At 31.2% G+C, this 5,548-nt stretch overlaps 1 non-coding gene across 1 annotated transcript; it reads left to right on the top strand.

The window, feature by feature from the left end:
* Positions 1–1,488: 1,488 nt before the first annotated feature.
* LOC139887264 (small nucleolar RNA R71) lies at positions 1,489–1,595 on the top strand. Its single transcript, XR_011773102.1, has one exon. It is a non-coding gene; the product is annotated as a small nucleolar RNA R71 (small nucleolar RNA).
* Positions 1,596–5,548: the final 3,953 nt, after the last annotated feature.

The following is a 5,548-nucleotide window of genomic DNA, read 5'->3' as shown; positions in this document are numbered from 1 at the left end:
ATGTCCAGAATAACATAATCTACTGGAAATACTAAAGTACTAACTTTAACTAGCATGTTCTCCGTTATCGCTCTAGGATATTTTACTGATCGATCGGCTAGTTGTATGCTTATTTGTGTTGGTTTCAATTCTCCAAGGTCTAGTTTAGCGTATAGTGAATACAGCATTAAATTTATACTAGCAGCTAAGTCTACCAATGCTTCTATTGAACTAAGTCTACCCAGAAAATATGGAATTATGAAACTTCTTGGATCAGAGAGTTTTTCTGGTATCTTATTCAACAGCACTGCAGAACAATTAGCATTCATAGTTACAGCTGAGAGTTCTTCCATTTTCTTTCTATTTGTGATTAGATCTTTCAAGAATTTAGCATATCTAGGCATTCCTGAAATCACATCAATGAAAGGAAGATTTACATTTATTTGTTTAAACATATCCAAGAATTTTGATTGCTCAGCTTCAAGTCTTTCTTTTCTCATTTTACTCTGGTAAGGAAGTGGTGGTTGGTATGGTTTAACATAAAGCTTAGCCTTAACTGTGTTATCTTCATTAACCTTTTCAACTACCGGTTCTGTTTCCTTATCTTGCTCAGATTGTGGTTCTTGTGTAGTAGGAATAGAGTCATCAGAAATTATAGGTATTTCAGGTGGTTTAAGTGTAATACCACTTCTTGTGGTATTGGATTTAGCTATTTTATTCTGGGAGTTAGCATTTGTATCACTAGGTAGACTTCCCGGTTTTTTTTCACCCATCAACCTTGCTAGGTTGCTTACTTCTTGTTCCAGATTTTGGATTGAAGCTTGTTGATTTCTAAATTCTTGGGCATTTTGTTCATTAGTTTGTTTCTGAGATGTGAAAAATTGAGTTTGAGATTCAACTAGCTTCGACATCATGTCTTCTAAATTTGGCTTTTTATCATCGGTTTGTGGTGGTTTAATTGGAAAAATAGGTCTTTGCTGATTGTAAGTATTGTTGGATACTTATTGATTGCTAGGACCTTGTTGATTGTTGTATGGAACATTTCGGTTATAATTCTGATTTTGATTGTAGATTGGTCATGGCGGTTGATAATTATTCTGATAATTATTTCCAGGCCTTTGGTTCATATATGAAACATTCTCTCTTTGTTCCATTTTTTGTTCAATACTGAGACAATCTTTTGTCAAATGTGGTCCTCCACGCTGCTCAAAACTAATTCGTATTGAGTGAATATCTTTAGTCATCTTTTCCATTCGTCTTTCGACATCATCTATCTTTACGGAAATGGAATCAAAGTAATGGTTAGAATCGGCTCTAGCCGCTTTAGATGATCTAACGATGTCTTTTTCTTGATGCCACTCATGTGAGTGGGAAGCAGTCTTATCAATAATTTTGTAAGCTTTAGTTGCGGTTTTCTTCATAATGGAACCACCAGCTGCTATATCTATGTCTTTTCGTGTAGTGATGTCGCATCCTTGGTAGAATATTTATACTATTTGATAAGTGTCTAAACCATGTTGCGGACATCCTCTTAACAACTTTCTAAATCTTGTCCATGCCTCATATAAAGTTTCATTTGGCTTTTGCGTGAACGTAACAATTTCTCCTTGAAGTCTCACGGCTTTAGATGCCGGAAAGAATTGTTTAAGAAATTTTTCAACTAAAACATCCCATGTATCAATCGCCCCTTCAGGTAACGATTCTAACCAATATTTGGCTTCTCCCTTTAAAGTCCAGGGAAATAACATGAGATAGATCTGTTCATCCTCCACTTCTCTGATTTTAAATAGAGTACATATCCTATTAAAGGTACGAAGATGTTCGTTTGGATCTTCCTTCGGTACACCACTAAATTGGCATTGATTAGTTACCATGTGTAGGATTTGTCCTTTGATTTCATAATCTGGCGCATTAATGTCTGGTTGAGTAATGGCATGACCTTGGCCAGTGCGTTTAGCTCTCATTCGGTCTTCCATACTTAGAGGTTCCAGATTTTCCATGATTGAATTTGTTGAATCTGAATCACTAAAGGATTCTGACTTAATGGTTTCTTCCTCGACAATCTCTGGATGAGTGATTTGTGGTTTAGGAGGAATGATTAGTGGTTCAGGATCTCTGAATTGTCCCTGAATATCCTCCGGATTCTCAATTGTGAGGTCGGGTTCAAAAAATGGATTATCGGAAATTTGAATTGGAGTACTTGGTCGACTAGATGACGATTCTAAAGAAAAATCAACGACGACAATATTGGCTAGATGTCTTGATCGAGTTGCATGTGGTGAACGTATGAAAGGTGGTGAACGTATGAAAGGTGGTGAACGTTTTGCTCGGTGCATTCACAGAATATCCTATTAGTTATGAAAATAAAAATTATATAAGTTATCAAATTAATAGACTTTTCTGATTTTACCCACGTTTCGAATAGCCAATAGATGCACCAGGTAGCCAGGACCCTTTAAATTGGAAGCCCACAACTCGCCACTAACAAATCCAACTATTATTACGAACCAGAAAATTTTGGATGTCTATCAATTTAACCGCTTAAAATAATTTTTCGTTTTGAAATTTTAGAGAAGAAATAGAAAATTCTATGTCCTAAAAACTAGAGCATCGAGAAATAAGAAAGAAAAAGAGTGAGTCGTAAACTGTCGAAAAATAAGCGTCGAAAAATAATAAGTAAATAGCGCGTCGAAACTTAAAAAGTACTAAAAACTAAATATTAAAACTTACGTCTAAAGGAATTAAAGCTTAAAAGGAATTCTATATCCAAAACGGCAATAACTTAAAAAGTACTAAAATCTTAAAACGGTGTCACAAAATTCTAAAGCATCTAAATCTTAGTCTAAAGAAAAAGCACTTAAGGGATCTTACGGCAAAGCCTAAAAATCTAGAAATATAAAATGGCTACGGCAAAATACTAAATTTAAAACTAATTACGAACGATAGATATATAAATTACAAATAAAACTAATAAAAAGATACAAAGTATAAAAATAAAACTTCAATTATAAAAATACAATTTTTATAAAAATATTATTTTTATATTATTTATTTTATAAAAGTATTAATTTTTATATATTAATAAAACTAATTATAACTTAAAAATACAAAATAAATAAAACTAAAACTAATTAATATAATAATTAACCCTAATTAGGGTTTAATAATAATAATAATTAATAATACTCCGTAATTAATGTAGTACCAGAATCAGATCAGGCGTGTCAGACAACCTCATTCGGTCGCATGAGTTTTAGTCGTCCATTCCACGCGGTCGCATGGCCTGAATTCCAGATCAAATGTTGGGCTGCTACAGTGTAGCCTGAATACTTTTTATTTTTTATTTTTTATTTTTCTGTTTTTAATTTATTTATATAAAATAAATAAAAACTTAATTTTTAAAAACTAAAATAGAAATAGAAAAAATTTATATTTTAAACAAACTCTTAAAAATATATATATTTCGTTTTTCTTTTTATATTTTTGTATTTTTAATATTTAAAACGTATTTTTACAAAAAGAAATTAAAACTTAATAAAAATCTTTTTTTTAATAGCGTTTCGCTTCGGCGTTTAAGAGTCCCCGGCAGCGGCGTCAAAAATACTTGACGTTCATGCGAGTTGTGTACGAAATAGTTATATATTTATTATGAAATACTATTAAATACGATACAATTTTACACAAGTTATTTATTTATTTATAGAGTGGATATACCTAAACCTTGCTACAACACTATAGGCAGTGTACCTAATCGTACAGTAGTGTAGTTTTTAGTAAGTCCGGTTCGTTCCACAGGGAGCTAGCCAAGTTTAACGCTATATTTTTAATACTATATTTGTATATATATATATATATATATATATATATATATATATATATATATATATATATATATATATATATATATATATATATATATATATATAAATAAGTAATATTATTATTATAAAAGGGGGTTTTTACCGTTTAATGACCGGTTTGTCAATTTTAAAACTTAAGTCGCAATTAAAACCTAATGTAAAATATTAAAAATAAATATAACTTAATTTAAAGCGTAAATTAAATGACGATAATAAAATTGCAATAATTAAAAGTGCGATAAATAAAATGACAGTAAATAAAAGTTGCGTTAATTAAAAAGTACGATAATTAAAAGTGCGATAAATAAAATGACAGTAAATAAAAGTGCGACGAGATATAAAATAAAGGAATTATGCTTATTTAAACTTTCGTAATCATGATGTTCGACGTGTTGATTTTAATTTATTACCATGGGTTAATTGTCCTTTGTCCTGGATTATTCGATATGTCCATCTGGTTTTCGTCCATAACAGTCCATCAGTCATAAATATAAAGTGTGAGTGTCCTCGTCAAATTATCCTTATACCTGAAGTCAAATATTCCAACTAATTGGAGACTTAAACTGTAATAAGGTTTTAATACTTTATTATCAATTACACCAAGTGTCCTTGTATGTAATCCACCCCTGTTTTAATGAGTCCATTAACTATTAATCCATTCCCGTGTCTGGTTAAATGGACGATTATTAGTACTTATAAATATCCCGCCCATCGTGTCCGATCGAGTGTATATGGTTATTTATAGGTACATCCAATTGTAAATCTTTATATTAAATTAACGAACTATCATTCAATTAAACAAATATAAAGCTCATTAATAGCCCATAGTCCAATTTCTACAAGTGTCGTTCTTTTGTCCAAACCCCAATTATGGTCCAAAGCCCAATTACCCCGTCTTTAATATTTAGTATAACATCACGATTACTTCGATTTAAATAAGCATAATAATAACTTAGCTACGAGACATTAATTTAAAAAGGTTGAACATAACTTACAATGAGTATTAATCGCGTAGCGTTACACGGACAGAATTTCGACTTACAAACTTAAAATATTCGCTAACATAACCTTATTATTATTAATCTTAAATTAAAATTAAAATTATAAAATATATATTTATATATATCGTGAGAGAGAGATTAGAAAAAAGATGTAGTAAAAACTGGCCAAAACACGCGAAATTTATAGACCTGGCCAAACTTTTGGGGCCATGTGATCGCATGGGCTTCCTTTGCATTTGCCATGCGATCGCATGGAGTCTAGGGACATCTCACATAACTTTGTTTTCTTGTTTGCCGATGGTTTTAATATATAATATATATATAATTTTAAGAATCAACTATATATTATATTATATTCATGTGCATAGTTGACTTGTAATTTTTAGTCCGTTGCGTCGCGTGTTGAGAGTTGACTCTGGTCCCGGTTCCGGATTTTCGAACGTCCTTGCGTACAATTTAATATCTTGTACTTTGCGTTTTGCGGCTCGTACTCTTGTAACTTTTAGACGTTTCTCATCAATAATTTGAACCTCTTGGATTGTACTTTGTACTTTTTGGTCGTTTGCATCTTCAATTCATCGAATCTGTCTTTTGTCTTCACCTTTTATTATTTAAATGAATATTACTTGTAAATAGAACAATTGCAACCAAAAGCTTGTCTTTCTTGAAGGATAATGCTATGAAATATATGTTCGTTTTTAGCATTAT

This window comes from Rutidosis leptorrhynchoides, chromosome 1, assembly GCF_046630445.1.
Source record: "Rutidosis leptorrhynchoides isolate AG116_Rl617_1_P2 chromosome 1, CSIRO_AGI_Rlap_v1, whole genome shotgun sequence".
Lineage (NCBI taxonomy): Eukaryota > Viridiplantae > Streptophyta > Magnoliopsida > Asterales > Asteraceae > Rutidosis > Rutidosis leptorrhynchoides.
The sequence above is the reverse complement of the archived record's forward strand: the minus strand, read 5'-3'. Positions and strand labels throughout refer to the sequence as shown.